The 13,775-nt window shown below is 36.7% G+C and overlaps 1 protein-coding gene across 1 annotated transcript in view; it reads right to left on the bottom strand.

The window, feature by feature from the left end:
* Positions 1 to 5,262: 5,262 nt before the first annotated feature.
* Positions 5,263 to 13,775, bottom strand: part of LOC122656117 — a 48,169-nt gene continuing 39,656 nt past the window's right edge. The window contains exons 7-8 of the transcript XR_006332045.1: positions 12,468 to 12,473; positions 5,263 to 5,273 (exon numbers count right to left, since the gene is read on the bottom strand). The gene's annotated coding sequence lies outside the window, so the exon portion shown is untranslated. The remainder of the gene's footprint in view (positions 5,274 to 12,467; positions 12,474 to 13,775) is intronic.

The raw sequence follows: 13,775 nt of genomic DNA, 5'->3' as shown, positions 1-13,775 counted from the left end.
ACCAATATGGTTTCTATATACTAATGCTAAGATTAAAATTGCAGAAATAAATGGGTAATTCCTTTAAGATAATCCTAAGGTGCTCAACAACAATAAAAATAGGATAAGTCAAGTAACAGCCTTGTTGTCCAATTTAATCCTGAAACGCATGCAAACCTATAACAAAAAGGAAAGTATTCCATGACCCTTTGTAGTGACTAGCGGTTTGAAAACACCCTTGGAAATTAATTGCAATTGCAACATGGATCAGAACTGGAAAAATAAATTTTTGTTGCAATTCTGCATTGGTATCGGCCTGATTCCAGCCAATCCGTATTGGTATTGGCCAAGACCGATATTGATGCTGATACCGATACCTATAACCTTGCTTCCAATAGTTGCGTAAGGAAGAGTCCTTCAAAGGTCTGGACCAAGGAGTAATTTAGAAATTATTCATGTAGGGAAATTCAAACAGGAGATGGAAGGCCACATCAACCTGTCCTCCTCCTTTACATTGAAGCTGCTGGGGCTTATTGAAAGAAATAATTATTAATGCTTGCTTTTATCAGCAATGCCATGCCTTAAGAAATCCTTTCCCATAAATAGATTAAAGTGTATGCCAAGCTGTCGAAGTTGTAAACCACAGTGCATTAACATGACATGGAGTATATTCTGGCTTGATGGATTAACAGGGACAAGTTTCTATATAATCACAATCACCTACCTCCATGGATCAAATGGAAGAGTATCGACAACACCCAAAATAAAAAATAAATAAACAGAAGAGGAGACTTTTGATCTCAGATATCTTAAGTCTCATCCCTCAAGTTTTGGCTTAGATCTCTAAACTGACAAATTAAGCTGTCTCATTAAACAAAAAAGAAAAGAAAAGAATGTCATAAATTTTTTGTTAATCTAACTTTTTACCACAGTGCAAAGGAGATTTCTTCAAATTCACACCAATATGGAATACATGCATGAGTTTTGGACCACTGGTGAATTGCGGGAGACACATGGATTATTGAGCTATAAATTGTCTACAACAATTTCATACAGGTGTATCCCAATACTGCATTTCATGAATTTGGGGAAGTCCAGTAAATGGAAGCAAGGATACATATGGAACATGCTCATTGTCGACAATGTACCATTTGATACAGAAAATTTAAAAAATTAGACAAATAGAGCTCTGCAGCATAGCACCATTCCATCACAAATTAAAGATAGCATACAAGATACAAAGAAACACATACTGGGTCATAAGAAGTAAATTACAAGCCCTGAAATGACAATACGTTAGCTAGATCAACTCTACTATTACAGTAGCAGCTGATAACATGAACACTAAGACGGCTGAAAGCCTGAAACTGGAAAGAAAGATGATATCTAATATGTATCCACCAATGAAAACAATGATCAAATGCATATAGAACAGTTAAGGGTAAATTCCATGAAAATCAGGGAGACGACTCAATGTACGTATGTAACGCAGCTGATCCACAGTTCCACACTATATGGGAATAGATTATTTGCAAGTATCGAATTGAATTACGAAAGATAGCATAGAACTGAATGAATTGGTACTATTAAAACCCCCAAAATCTACCTGATATTAGATCATATAAAAAAGTACTCACCAGTTCTTGGGAGAGAGAATTCGAAGAAAAATCGAATTCTACGAGTACAATGGCACCAGGGATCTCGCTTCGGCCTTCTCCACCGCCACCTGCAAACACCAAGTAGCTCGAATTGGTTGCAGCATCCGGAAGTGCCATTGATCCATCGCCAGTGGCGACTCACTCGCCCTCCTTCTGTGGTCCTAGGTTTTGTTTCAGTTCTTCTTCAATGGAACCCAAAAGGCTATATAGAAAAGCAGTCCATACTTCCGGAAACAGGGAAGATCTGAATCCCTTCCTTTCCTCATTCATCCTTGATCGCTGTCGGCATGATTTAGTTCTTAACGATTGAAAGGTATTTTCGAAAGCAAAGTTGCGAACACTAGGGAACTGCTACCACCCTGGCACTATGATCGGACTGGTCCAGGCAAAAATAAGCCTTCGTGAGCAGCTTTCACAGTACGGCGGAAACTCAAAAATAAGCCTTCGTGAACTGCTACCATATTTGATTGAACTTCATACTCACTGAATTAAACACCTCTCCTTTCTGCAGGAAGCAAAAAATTGTGTTTTTTCGTAAGGGTAAGAGAAGACAGAGAGGAGAATGGATAGAGATTGGGGTTTGGGAGTGGAGGTGCAGCCTTCGCTTAGAAGGAAGCAAACGACGGGAAAGGAGGGAGGAAAGTGTATTTTGAGATCGTATTTTCCCTGTTAACCAAAAAAAAAAAAGATCGTATTTTCCCTCGAACGAAGTGACGTATGTCGTATATGGCCGTATGGGATTATGGATCTAAAGAACGAACAAGATTTGTTGATGCGATATGGATAGATGGGATTAATTCCAACCACAGATTCTCTTAGCTGGTCCGCCGACCAGAAAACCTTTTGCCTAAAAGATATATACAAATTTTTTTTTGTAGGAGAAAGTTTTCCTTCACCTTGTGGTGAAGGTTCACCACACCATCATAGGTATCACAAACCCTATAGAATTTTAGTAGGTTCCTCAAAATATTCTTTCAATACCCTCCTCCCACACGCATTTTAAGCCCTGCAATGAATGGATTCCCACTCACGGCTTAAGAAAAACTCAGTTCATTCTTGTAATCAGAATTTAGATTATAGTGCAATCTTTCATGTGGCAACTCAAAAATGTTGTTCGTTTTGGTCATATTAGTAGGGAAACAGAAGCACACAGTGTATGTGCAAACAAATGTCCTCTCAAATAATAAGTTGTGAGCCCACATTGACACTCTCTCCTATTTTTATCTATATGGAACCCATGTAAATGATCCCATTCTTAACTATACCATTGATGTGGTATGCAAATTCCTTCCTACTCTAAACCCGTTACAAAGTAAACTAATTTAAGGACAAAAAGAACTTTAAAACTCCACCAACAATTTGAGAGAGAGAGAGAGAGAGAGAGAGAGGTGGGGGGGGGGGAAATAAATGTTAAGGACATGAGTCTCCTCATCAGTGAAGAGGCTTTCTGGATCTCTTCAGAATATGAAACACATTTTTTTATGCAACACTTCAATCTAGGATTTGACATACCTCAAGGTGTCAAATAATTTGTAATTTACTTTTTTGTATGACATACAAACTTTCACACGAGGTTAATAGTCTCATTTCATATATATACTTAAAAAATTTGCATGACAATGATACATTTTGATGATGACACTTTCAACTTAATATTGAAATCTTTTTATACAATTTTTTTTTACGGTAAATGAAAACTCTCTTATAGCCCTATCATAAAAACTTTTTAAGAATAAAACAAGGGACAATTAAAAGAATGTATCAAGTTGTAAATACACCTGTAGAGATGTCATTCATACACTCCCCTACAATTAAAAAAGGACACAACCAAAGAAAAACACAAGTCAAATGAGGTTCAATCCAAATGTTCACCAAAAAATTGGAGAATGGATCATCTGTACATACCAACACGAGGATGTACATCTCAGAGCCAATCACATTTTAATTTTGTTTCCATAAAAACCCTCCTCCTCTTGTAAATATCAAAAATAGAATAGGTGGTTGACTCTCACATGTATGTTCACCTGTTGGTACGTGCGAAAGAACCAATCTAAATAATTGTGGATGGTTTAGAATTAGAAATGAGGCCTACTATGGTAATTGATGTAAAGTAATAATGTTGATGTATGCCATCAAAGGAGAGAGAGAGTATTTTTTTTAGGGAAAAAGATTGCCCCGAAAGTAGTGTGCAGATTCTCTTTTATTTTCTCTCACCTATTTTGAAAATGTGGGCCACCTTTAGATGTGGCATGTAGATTCCTCCTCACACTTATAACATGGGGAATTCTCTCTCAAATTTTTAATAGGAAAAAGCATGTTGCATGATAGCGCCCATTGTGCCCCTTCACATGGAACAATAAAATGACCACCCTAGCCCACCCTCAGGATGCTTGTGTGCGGGTTCTCAGTGGCCCTCACGTTGGCGCAAGGGCCAAGTAGCCTAGCAACAAACCCCCTTCTTTTTTGTCTAATATATAATATAATAGAGATTTAAAGTTTTAAAACGAGGTTCATGTTATTGTTGTCAAATAAAGTGAGGGAAATAAAATATCAAAGGTTTTGTGCACGGTCGCACACAAACCTGTTGGATGGGAACATTCGACCATCAAAATATCCAAAACCCCCCACTTTGACGAAGCTTCGTTGGGATTCATGTGACCGTGCATGAATCATTCCCTATTAAATATTAAGAAAATCTTCTTGTAACCATGGTTGGTGAAAAGAAAATTTGTGAGTTTACTTTTTTGCCAATACATATTTTTTCAATGAGGGTAGATAATGTCATTTCACATAAATTCTTCATTTAATTATTTTTTATAATAAAACAAAGGACAATTGTAAAAAAGAATGTCGAACAACACCTCTATATATGAAATGACAATACTCATCCTCTTTAAAAAAAATTGTATGTAATACTAAACGAGTTAAGAAGTAAGATTACAAATTAATTGATACCTTTAGAAAATCCCGTTAAAAAAAGGTTACAATTTCTTAGTTTTTTTTTTTTTTTTTTCCTGATGAAATCTATATTCACCACTTTGGTAACAAGAAGTTGCACCCTAAATATTACCCTACTTTAATTTTATTTATCAAAATTCATTGTCAAAACAAACGAAGGATTTAAGTAAAATATTATCTAACAAGAAAATATGTATATGGGAGAATCTTCTCTGTGCCGCAGCGTAACCTGCGCCCAGTCACAAGGTTAGCCTGTGCAGGGGGGCAGGGTGGTCATTTCACCCACCCCCACGTGCTTGGGCACAAGCTACGCTGCAGCACAGAGAACAACGCCTCTATATATATATATATATATATATATATATATAGGACACCCGCAAATATTTGCATGCTAAACATATGGAAACGAGGCCAATTCAAAATTTTGCGGATTTAAATATATTTTCTTTTTCCAACACTATAATCATAGATAATTTTTAACCTAAATATGTATATATTTTATATAATAAAATGGTATATATTAAATGTAAATTATGATATTTTACACCTAAGTACAAGGCAAGACCAGGCTCGGCTCGACCAAGGCCTCAACTCAGCCCAACCACGAGCCTGAAAAATCCTAACCCTTGCGGCCTAGCCCAACCCAGGCCCTAAAATGTTTGGTGGGCTTCGGGTGGGCTCAGACTCCTTGGGCAAAAAGTTTACACAACTAATAAGTTTTGCTTCACATACTTTAAATATAGCCCAAGTTTACATAAGTATACATTGGGGGTAGGCGCAGTGACTGCCCCACCCCCCTGAATGGTTGAAATGACAGCCTCATCCTGCCCCATGTGTCTAGGTGCAGCTTGCACCTCCGTGCGTTCTCAGACAGAGAACATCGCCCCAACTTTTTACTTAAGTTGCTCACTTTTTTTTGGGGTGCTGTTTTCTGGGTGGGACATTGGGGCCACGCCGTATGCGCCAACCAATGAGAACACATGCAGAGGCAGAAAAGAGAGCAGAATTTCTGTCATACATGGTGGGCATGGCGATCATTTCGGCCCCTATTGTGCGTGGGCATGGCCCTGCGTCCCACGCAAAAAAACATTCTCCCCCTTTTTTTTTATTTAGCTGTACTTGAGTTGCTCACCCAGCATGGGAATCTTTGTAAGTTCAGTATGAAAATATAATAAGGGCACCAGATTAGTACTGTAGGGTCAGATGTTATTCGCCATATCCTTACCCTTCTTGGACAATAGAAACCTTTTACCTCATACCTTCTGAGAAACTCAATTACCATTAAGAAATGCCATAAAGGCCAGGGTAAAGGGTCCAGATTCAAGACAGGTAAAGCCATAAAAAATTTTATTAGAGAATAAGATCTCTGTCCGGGAGTGTGGCCTACGCCAGCATTCCCATGAGTCTATCTCTCTCCTCCCCATGTGAAAAGACACTTCTGCCCCCTTGTTTTAAGGAGGAGAGAGATAGATACATGGGAGTGCTGGTATAGGCCACACTCTCGTACAGAAAACTGCTTCCCTAAATTTTAATTCACCTAATTTTTTAGCATTATTTACTAATATATGCAAATTACATTTGGGGTTGAATCGTTCCAACAATTCCGACAATGACGTACCATGTAGTTCTATCCAAGGGTTTTAAACTAGTATTCCGGTGGAATCGGTCCTGCAATCCCGATCCAATTGGTCAGAATTGAGATCAAATCGATTCTAAAAACCCTAGAATCGGGCGATTCAAAACGTCTAGAATTGGGATGGATCACGGATGATTACAAGTTTTTTTTTTTTCTTTTGGTAAAATGGATGATTCCAAACTGATCGGACAGAATCAGTCCTTAAAAGACCCTGCAATCGGCTTTCAGATATGAAAACCCAATGATTTGGTCCCAAAAACCTTAAAATCGATCTCTCCGAAACATCTAGAGTTGGGATGAATCATGGACTGATTCAATCTGTTTGATTATGATTTTTGAAACATTTGGTTCTATCCCAAGGAAAAGTAAAAGATTTGTGGCGGTGGGCTTTTTTCGCTTTTTTATGGGAAAATTGTATTTGTGGGAGAGCGTGACCCTGTGCAGACACAAGGGCGCAAAATGATGCCCCACCTCTATGCAAGGTGGAAATATCCGCCCGTCCATGTTTCCGATTGCACTCCTATTGCCTCCCCCAAGATTGTATGGTAAGACAAAGCATGGAAAAAGTGAAGGACTATTAAGTAGGGTTGTAAACGGATCGGATTCGGCTCGGATAGTGCTATATTCGCATCCGCATCCGCATCCGATTAGTTTTCGGACGGATTCGGATAGTGCTAAACGGATACGGACACGGATACGGATCCGATATTTTATCCGTTTACATGTAAATATAGCTTTTCGGATAGCTATAGCCTATCCATATCTGCATCCGTTTAGCTTTCGGACGGATTTGGATAGTGCTAAACAAATACGAACACGGATACAGAAACAGATTTCGGCTATTCATTTACACCCCTACTATTAAGAGGATGCAGAGGGTGCACTAGGAACATGGGCAGGTAAATAATTGAATTAAGGCTGAAAAGGCTCCATCTTAGATCAAGGTTATTAAAATGGAAGGTCGAATCGGCCTTATTGCTCCCGATCCTTTGGATCAGAATCAATCCTAAAATCCCTAGAATCTCCTTTCAGTCGAGGTTGACTTCAATCTAAAATCTAAATCAACCAATTTAACCAATCCGATTTACATTTTTGAAATGATGCCTTAGATAATTAATAGTCAAAATTATTGTATCATTCTTCCACTTGGCAGATCAATTTGGTCCACGTACCAACTACAAAAACTATGACTATTTTTTTTTTTTTTGGGGGCGGGGGTGGGGGTGGGGGGTGGGGGGAATGGATAACTTTAACCTTAATTTTATATTTTCTTTTCACCTAAAAAAAAATATGGGAAAAATTTTTCTGTCCGGGAGTGCGGTCTACGCCAACATTTCCATGAGTCTATTTCTCTCCTCCCCATGTGAAAAGACATCTCTACCCCCTTGTTTTGAGGAGAAGAGAGACAGACACATGGGTGTGCTGGCATAGGCCACACTCCTGGACAGAGAACTACTTCCCGAAAAATATATATTCTCCTTCATTTCAAACTTCACTTTTTGATTTATGAGATTTTTTTTCCCTTTTCATTTGGATAACATTTGGCCCTTTTGTGGACAACCTGAAATATTTTAGATATGTAAGGGACAAGTAAAGCCTGCTTTGACATGAAATTTGATTGCAAAATAATGTTATCAAAGTAAAGGTGAATGAGTCAATTAACACTTCTCTCACACGTCAGCTTAAAAGGGTTAACCAACCTTTCAAGCCACGGAATGCAAATAAACACAAACATACACACCCCATCTACCCGATGTGGGATTAAAATCCCACCACAAGGGGCAAGCCATATCTCTTAAGGGGTTAATGTTTACAAAAGGGTCAAATTGATAGATCATCTGGGCTCAAATTTTGTGGATACATAGATCCTAAGGTCTTTTTTTGTCCACATATCAAGTTTCAGCTCAGAATAGAGTTCTTCAAGTGATAAAATAAAGATTTAAAAATCAAAAAATTGAGAGGGTAGGTAAGTATGCATGGATATATATTCGGTGATTTTTAATTGAATTTGGTTATGAAATTTGATACATGGCTAATCTACTAACTAAAATTCATTTTTCAAAATCAACTGTCCAAATGAAAAAAAACCTTGTATAAATGATAAAGAATCCAACTGCTGATGTGAGGCCTTGGTATGTACTTACTATGCTCTTTAAAGCTCATCACGATTTTGCTTTTGCTTTTGTTATTCACACTACTAATGGCCACATTTTGGACCTTAATTTTTTAACAAATTTTTTTTTTTTTTGAGTAGAACTTTTTAACAAATTTTGTATCTAGCAATATGAAGCATTTGATGCTTAGTGGCAATATTGTGCAAACGCTATTATCTATGGTTTAATATATTTTTCTTTCCCATTAAAAAAAGTCAACTATCCATGTGGCAGCACCATAAAAAAGAAAAATTAATTTCCAAAAGAGGGGATATCACAAACATTGCTTCAGAATATAAATTGGCCATTTTGTGGCTCAAGTAAAAGTAAATACTAATGGAGAAAAGAAAAATGGCTAGAGTTCTCTAACCCATCACACCTAGATGCTCCATCATAGAGAGTTATTAATTTATGGAAAGTAGTTTTCTGTGCGGGAGTGTGGCTATGCCAGCACTCCCATGTGTCTATTTTTTTCCTCTTCAAACCAAGGGGGCATAGATGTCTTTTCATATTGGGAGGAGAGTTAGACTCATGGAATTACTGATGTAGGTCACACTCCCTAACAGAGTTCTTTTTCTCTTAATTTATTTTTTAGAAAAATAAGCCCCTGTTCGACTATTCCATAGGATAGATTGGAGAATGCAATGAGACTTAACCAATTTTGGAATCCCTAAAACCCTAGCCCTCAACTCCTAAACTCTCTAGGGTAGTTCCAAAAATCCAAAAACCCTTATAAAGCTAGTAACTTCTAAGCAGCTCTTACCACACAAAAAAAAAAAATCTAAATTGCATGTGGCCCTATGTCCCATTCCCTAATCCCTAATCCCTAATCCTTTCCTCCATACTCCATAGCCCTCCACAATAGACTTACCCTGCTACATTGTCAACTTAGTTTCATTACCAAGAATTTAGACCTCATCACTGGTAAAGTGATTAGGGATTCCACAAGCTTAAGCTTGGACTTGGACTGCTGGAGTGGGGGACTTTGAAAAGGGGTTTACACTATATTGTATGGTCAAAGGTTTCCCATGATGTTAGAGTAGGAAATTCCACCAATGAGAGGGTGGGAGACAGATTCGTTTAGTAGAGGCCTACATATGTATGAGGCATGGTTTTAAAAAACAGTGGTATCGGTCTTCGTAGATATTGATGCCAATATGGATCGATTTTATCAAGTTGAATCTAATGGTCAATTTTAATAAAAATTACTTTCTAGATAAATTTACCCTTAATAAGAACCATTCCACCGATCTGATACCGTTTTTTCAAAACAATGGTATTTTGAGGAGAGAGAATATCAACGTGGATCCCAAAACTCATTATGTGAGAAGGTGTGGAAAGAAATCCCTACTCCAACATCGTGGGGATCATTTTCCCTCTTGGTATTATTCCATCCCTTCTTTGATTTCTTCTATAGTTTATCTTACCATGAAAAGAAAAGGATATCTTTTAGTTTATCTTTTGGACCTTTTAAGGAGGGATGGGCTGGGGCCCACAACCACTAATCATCAATGGTAACAACATCCCATCATGAATTTACTACTATTATTATTATTACTAATAATACTTTACTGCTAATCAAATTAAATCATTGGATGGTCTTGATTGATAGGATGAGAAAATCAATTCCTGCCCTTTTCACCCCCTAAATAATCTCATTCTATTATATACGAATATCCTATTCCATCCATCAAACATTATCATCATTATTATTGGTATTGTTATGATTATTATTATCTTTTGGTATTATATCCATCATTATTCACTCCTCTCTTCCCTTTTACTTTCTTAGATTAGCCTTCATACCTAACAACACAATCACAGTCTCACCCACATCATCACGTGGGGATGTTTGAGGGCCCATCGATATGGGCCCCCATCTCTGGATTTGGATATACTGTTTGGGACTTGTACGGATTAAAAAGTTTGAGGGGACATTAACTTAATATCTATTATTACACACTGTCGTGAAGGAGGGGGGGGGTGATCTCCCATACCATACTTCAGTGTTAATGTGAGATTCACATGGTCAGAATGTGAGAAGACATGAAAACACATCCTCCTGTTATCTACCTTGGAATATTTGACCCATTCATCATCCATTGGGCCTAAAATTCCTTCTTTTTTTTTTTTTTTTTTTTTTTTAAATTTTGCAAAAATCTGAAATGCTCTTTAAACTATTCCAGAAATCTCATCTAAGCTTGAAACACATGAACAAACCGTGGGTGAAGGAACATTGGATCTAAAACGAGTAGCTAGCCAACAAACAATATGGTATTGATTTGAGCTAGATCCATTTTTGGTGGTTCCACATCCAATCCCTATTTCCAATGTACCTTAATTCTTAAACAAAGATCATATATGAATTTTTAATACTTAATACATGTCTTTCAAATTCAATTGTAATTTATCTATTATGAATTGAATATTCAATTCATATTCAATTTAAAATTGAATTGAAAATTTCAAATTCTATTATCATATATTATCATCGTTTTATCAATATTTATTACTAATATTTATCAATATATTTAATTTTATTTTATTATATTTAATATATATTTTTTATTGTAATGTATAGAAAATTTATTTATAAATATTATCAACAATTCCAATTCAATTTCAATAATGTAAGGGCTCAAAAAGAAATATCTTCAATAGGAAAAAAATTTGATCTTAAGAGACACAAGGATCCTCCATCAATCTTGGATTTTTAAGTTAAAATTTTAAACTAACCAAGACCTAGTGTGCTTAAGCTGAACCCCAACCCAATTTCAGTTCCAAATGCCCAAGGAGGTAGCTCTATTTTTGGCAAACCTTAAGAGGTAGCTCATTTGGTAAGGACCAACACCTCACAATTATAGCTCATAAGTTCAACTCTCCTTAGGGCTTACCTATCATTAGAAAATAAAAAAAGTTTTAAATATGATTCAAATAGAAACGAAGACATCATCTAGCATGTTTAATGATATGATTTATGACCTAATTAAGGTTAGACATGGCAGACCCAAAGGAGCTAGGGTAAGTGTTCTTGTTGTTATTTGGGACTTTTGGGGTGGGGTGCTCAAGGAAAACAAACAAGTAGTGTCAACTCGAGAGACGATATGGAGCAATATTAGGAAGAATGCATTGGATTTTGACTTTAGCCGTATATATTAAAGGCATCTCTTGAATGTTATATAATAAAAGAGCTAAGAAAAAACATTGTTCTTAAAGTTTATTTTAAATGCAAATTGGATGGGAGATCCAGCTTCATATCCCATCAAATAGCAGTTGCTTATTGACCAATTCTTTATTTTCTAATTCTTGGTTAGTGGCGTCTTTGTCGGGGAAAACGTCTTCCAATGGTCTGGTTTCAGGGATAGTGAGTGGACAAGTGATCATGATCGACGATGACTCTTCCTTTGATCAACTTATGGATTATATATTTGATATCAAATTCCTATAATAACAGAACCCATCTTGCAAGGTTCTTGCAAGCCCTTCATTAATGACTAGAGTTCTCAAATAGATATTTGATTTGATCCAATCTCGAAATCAGTAGAACAAGGTAAGCAAAAATGTAATACCTTAATCACCGGGTGATTAGATTAGATTATATTAGATCAGATTAGATTCTTAATTAATCTATATGCCATCAGCACCAGGGATAGTAGTAGTACATTACATGGTTGACATTATTAGTACTTGAACAACAGGAACAAGCTTTGCACTTGTTTAATTAATGTATATGTGGCCCTAATTTGGTGGAAGAACTACTTCCCATTTGCCTTTTTAATCCAAAATTCCAACTAACCTGGCCCTTATCGGATCCAGCTCTTCTCCAGCGAACTCAGCGTTCAAGGGGTATTTAAGAGTGAGATTATACTGTACACATTTCGATGCACACCTAGATATGTGTGTGGCACAACCCAACGGCTGGCTGCTCCTTAGAGAACCCCTAATTTTTTTTGTCCAGATCATGTTTAACGTTGACAGGCACTTCTCTCAACTTCCACATAAGTCACACCTCTCTCTCTCTCTCTTCAAAAAAGGTCAACCTTTTGACTAATTTATGCCTTGATGGTGCAAGCACTACTTTACTACAGCCTCTCCAACTTTTACCTGTATTGGCCACTCTCCAAAGGTCAATTTGTCAACCTTACCAATGTCTTCAACCTGAATGATTATTAATATAAATAAATGGGTCAGAGACCAGACCTAAGTTGACCAATTCCATTCTGAACCATTATAGTTTTGTTGAGTTCTTGGGATGGTTGGGCACTTCTTTTTTACTTTGCTTGTGATGGATTGGTCTTGAACTATTTGAAACAAAAGCAAAAGTCAAAAATGGATGGTCCCCCCTCCTTTGACATCACTGATGCTTCTTCCTAGAAAATATTAACAGAAGACTACTGTAGAAGAATTTCATGTATTGGTTGTGTGGTTTGTTAGGATTGTTTGATAGCTCCATTATTGGATTGAGACTTGAAGTGTTTTGTAGAACTTGACTTTGATTTGCTTTACCACAAACACAAATAGGTTTTGTGGGTTTAGAGACCAGCCTTGAGGGAGTGAAAAAGTAAGGTTGCTGTGGCAAAATGATCCATGGATGGGTCTATGGCCTGATGGGAATGAAACATTTTAGATCGATCAATGACAATAGCCTGCAATGATTTCAAAGAGATTGTTCCATGTAGATTGATAAGAGAGTGATAGTTGAAAATATAATCTTTTGTAAAGCAAAGATTTAGCTTTTAAATGTAATGGAATTCTTTTGTGGGTCAACAAATTCTATATTGAAACTTAATTCCCATTTGTTTGGATTAGCTTTTGAATGTAATGCAAATTATTTTATAGGTCAACAATTTCTATATTGAAATTTAATCCCCATTTGTTTGGATTCCATGTGTTCTCATTGTTGGTAATATTTTACCTTAGATGAACATTTATATTTCCAATCTAAAAAATATATTAATTTTCAAAATGAAAATTCATCTACTACCTAGGATATTCTGCAGGCCTCTATCTTGAATTTCATTTCACTTTGCTAAATGAAAATTTTATTTTCCTTACTTTTGGTCAAAATGTATGGTATCGTTTACAGAAGTTTCTTCTTTTCTTATATCACAAAGGGTTTGAGTTTCATACTGTGTTAGATGTGGAGAGCTCCTCGACTCTATGAAGGCATCAGGGCTTGGACAAACAAATGTGGGACTATAACCCTATAACTCCTAGTACCCCTTTCATGTATGGGAAAAATGAGACATCATTATACACGAAAAAAGACGTGAAGGAAAGAACCAAAGACCCATAAGCTCTGATACCATATTGGAGGATCCAACCCCAAACCTTAAAGCATTAGGTAAAGAGAGCTCCTCAAATATGTTACGATACCAAGGACTTGAACAA

The sequence above is a fragment of the Telopea speciosissima genome, chromosome 3 (assembly GCF_018873765.1).
Source record: "Telopea speciosissima isolate NSW1024214 ecotype Mountain lineage chromosome 3, Tspe_v1, whole genome shotgun sequence".
NCBI classification, from domain to species: Eukaryota; Viridiplantae; Streptophyta; class Magnoliopsida; order Proteales; family Proteaceae; genus Telopea; species Telopea speciosissima.
Note: the sequence above shows the minus strand (reverse complement) of the source record. Positions and strands in the feature narration are given on the sequence as shown.